This window comes from Solanum verrucosum, unplaced genomic scaffold (assembly GCF_900185275.1).
Source record: "Solanum verrucosum unplaced genomic scaffold, falcon-dt-bn FXZP01000141.1, whole genome shotgun sequence".
NCBI lineage: Eukaryota > Viridiplantae > Streptophyta > Magnoliopsida > Solanales > Solanaceae > Solanum > Solanum verrucosum.
Window position 1 is genome coordinate 526,415 of NW_026020335.1, and position 4,357 is coordinate 530,771.

Here is a 4,357-nt window from a genome sequence, read left to right on the forward strand (position 1 = left end):
ATATATCATAAATAATATTAATGAAATATTCAGATTAAAACGACTATCGGAAGAATATTATAATAAATATTAGTACATTTTACCATGAATTCCGCACCTAATATTAAAGAAATATCAAGATTAAGACACTTAGCAAAATAATATTATAATAAAATCTTTAAAATAAATTACTCACCTACCACTTACATGAATTTCTTAACTACCAGTTCCGCACCGAAAAATGGTATCAGATTTAGGCTTTCAAGTATTTCTTAAAACCATATGTTTTGTTGTATGTTGATAAAAGCCATAGCTTTAAGAATTTATCTTCTCTGCTAAGAATCTTGAGTTTATGTGTTTGTTGTTGCTAAGCTAGAAGCTCTGATTTCTAGGTGCATGTAATACATTATGGTACGACTTGAATACGGCCATAGCTACTCATACTGGTATCTTGATCTAATTTTGTCGTTATAAGTCTAATTTAGTTGCTGCTATGGTTCAATCACTGCCTAGATTTCTACTTATGTTAGCTTAAATGTGATCTTTCTTTTGCTCTATATCTGTTCAGTTGTCAATATCTATAATTAGCTAGATTTTGTTTCTGAAGGATTGCTAATTACTAAGGGGTCGTTTGGTTTGAATTCAAGTTATGATGGGATAAATTTTTTATTAAGTGTTTAGTTTGTTGTATTCAAAATAATAAATTTTAAGAACAATTTATTTATTTACAAAAATGCCCTTCATGAATGTAAAAAGTGATGTAACAAAATGGTTGAAAGAGACATTTTTGTCATTTACTTATTTTATCCCGGGATTACCATACCATCCAAGGGGAGGGGCCGGGATAAGTTATCCAGAACTTGCCAACCAAACAACAATTTAAGTGGTAGGACTATTTGGTATTATCCTTCACACCAAACGACCCCTAATTGTCTAAAACAAATCAATTTGTTCAAGTATTTATGTGTTTTTGTGAAGTTGACCTCGTGGTTTTGTTTTATTTAATAGTTAGTATTGGTTTCAACCAGTGATTGCTTCCCAGTTTAGCTAAATTGGGCATAAATAATATGTATAGATGCTAGTTGAAAATATTGTGGTATGTTGAAACCATTGTAGTGTGTCTTTATGTGTTGCTGCATGTTAAGAATTTGAGGAGTTCATGTCTGCTTACTGTGCTGGCTGATAATCTCAAATTACTCGTACATTTGGATTCTTCTTTCACATTTTCGACCAATATCTTCTTCAAGTCAATTCGTTGAAAAGGAGGCTTATATTTGTGTCCAACACCTGCAACGGTAGCAGAAATGAGCTCAAGGAGATGCCCCTTCAATTCCTTTCCATTCAGTTCATCACTTTATTTGTCAATTCGCAATTGTCGTTAACTCTTTGGTATTTTACTAACTTACATGAATCCTCAATGGCCAAATGCAGGTTGTCAATGACTATGACTTTTATATAACTATATATATCTAATAGTTATTTATTTATTCACTAGGTTTTCTAAACTCAAGTTGATTTGTTCTTTGTAATAAATTTAGGCTTGTAAGGAGAATTTTTCATATCCTTTCATAGTGTTATCAAACAACGCTTTGAATCTACATTTATGAGTTTAATCTAATCATTTTTAGAAGATTGTTTGAATTCTTACCCAAACTTTGGTTTATTAAAATATTTTATTTCAAAAATTACCTTTATAGGCGACTCTATTTTCTTTGTTTCAAAATTAATAAATAGACAAGTTATGGACCATTTTTAACAAAGTTTTAAAAATAGGTCGTAATAGACATCAAACCTAAGATCGAAGAACCTTACCCTGGCACCGACTCGAGACCTGACACCCGACCCGAGACTCCAAAATGAGACTTGAGATCCGATACCCGACCTCGACTTAATCCGGAACATGGGAGTGGGGTCTCGAATAAAAAATTAGGAGTCAGATCTAGGATTAGTTTCGGAAATAGATATTCGAGACTTAAGTTAGGATGAAAAGTGTAGGTGTGAGGTTCAAAAAGATTTTGAAAAATGTTTTCTTACTTTTTTAAGGGAGTTATTTTCCTTCAATTTAAGAAAAATAAGTTAATTTGAAAAACATTTAAGTCAATCAATAATGAGAAAAATTGAATTTTTTTTTCTGGAAAACCAAACACACCCGAAATCTTACAGATAAATAAATTAAATCCTATAGCTAAAAAATTAAGAATTATTACTCCATTATTTCTGGTAAACAACATCAGGGCCATTCCACTCTCAAATCGAGAGTCATCCCGTGACGTTTAATTTGCATAAAAATTAAAGAGGAAAAAAGGAAAATAATTTTCCATTAAAATATATTTCCTCCATCTTAATTTATGCGACACTTTTTGGATTTCGAGATTTAAACAAGTCTATCTTTAACAGTAAATTTTTCATATATCTTTAATTATTTTCAATTGTCAATTATTGTGACTTATAGTAATTTTTACGTAGTTTACAAATATATAAGTTTCATTTCAAAAAAATCACGTGTAAATTTTTTATCAAACTTAAATTGTTTGTCTCTCGAAAAATGAAAAGTGTCATATAAATTGGGACATAGGGAGTAATAATTTAAAAGAAGAAAAGGGAATAAAGTTTCCTATATTTATTCTCAAATGGAACAAAATAACTTCATTTTGTAGGGGTGGACGTTTGGTTCTTCGGTTCGATTTTATTAAATTTCGGTTCGGTTCTTCGATTTTCGATTTTAGAAAAGTGTGCACCGTATACCAAACAATACTAGTTCGATTCGGTTCAGTTTTTTCTACTTCGGTTTGGTTTAGTTCTATCTTTTTAAATATGGTTTTTGCTGTGAATGAAAAATAAAATGAGGACAAAATCAAAGTATAAGATATTTAAAAATTAAAAAGTATGTTAAAGAATATTGTGTCTCGCTATGGAACACTTATTGTGCTAACTAAAATATTATATTTATCTTGTCAAGAACATTGTGCATCTTCTTGAGAAAAACAAGGACGAAGATGGGTTCTTTTACATAATGTACACTGATAAAAATAAAATATGTTTTGGTTCCTCTTGGAAATTAATGTTTGAAGTTAACTATTGAATTGCACATTTCTTGCTAGATTTGTTCATGAATGATTTAATTATTAGTTGACTCTTACTTTTAGTTAAGAGAAGGCCTATATATATTATTTTATTTTATTTTAATTTTTTTTAATAAAGCCCGATTCTTCGGTGCACCGAAGTTATGAGACCCTTACATCAAATTAAACTTTTGAAAAAATAACACCGATATCAAATCGAAAAATCAAAGAACCAAATTAATTTAATTCCGTTTGATATTTCGATTTTTCGATATTTATGTCCACCCCTATTATGTTGTATACAAAAGCTTCACACAAATGACTGGCCTAGCATGTGAAAATTATTCCCCAGGCAAGTTGTTCTCATCGAAGTCTCCTGTTCTGTTGTATATAAGTCTTTCTTGGCATCCTCCTGGGCTTTTCATAAATTAAAAAAAATGGTAATGATGAATTGATGAAATCTTGAGTGACCATAGGTCGGCAAATTAAGAGTATTTGTCGTACGTTTAAATTAAAGAACACTTGAGTGTAGGTAGTAGGTGGTAACCAACAAAGGTTATGGTGGAGTGTTACTTCATCCTTAACTAGAGGTTTTGTCATGGTAACTAGAGGTTTTGTCACGGTTCAAAGTACACCATAGGCATGACATCCCGAGAAGCCCCATACAAGTCACTTAGCATACATCATACAAGATAATAGAATCTAATGAGTTTAAAAGACAATTTCAAATCAAAGAGTTCTATAGAAATAAAGCGGAAATCTAAACATCGTCTCAAAGCCATCTAGTACATAAGAATGATCTGGGCGTAGCCCGTACATCATATTCCAAAGCTGAAAGTAAGAAAAGACTGAAAATTGTAAAAGTCCGGTCCTCGAAGCATGAGGACTCACCAAAAATCGAAATCTCCTCAACAACCTGTAGCCACGAAATAGAGAACCCTAAATATCTGATCCTACAGTTGGAAAATGTAGGCAAGAGTATGCGCTAGTACACACATGTACCAAGTATGATAGTCATGCATAAAAATATGAAATCATGCTAAAACAGACATTTTCATGATATGCAAAGATCAAGTTAAAACATAATATAAGAAGTTGGAAAACATAAATCGTGATCATAGTCAATGCAAGTTAAATCATCTTTTAAAACACATGTGAGATACTTTATAGGTAACCTTGGTTCATTATTGTGGGAAGTAGTCTTAATCGACATAGAGACTATGTGAGCTATAACATGGACCCCGGTGTCTCCCACACCGAAAAAGGTTGTCCTACTTGCCAAGGTAGGACAATGGTTCTGAGCTAAAGTGGATCCA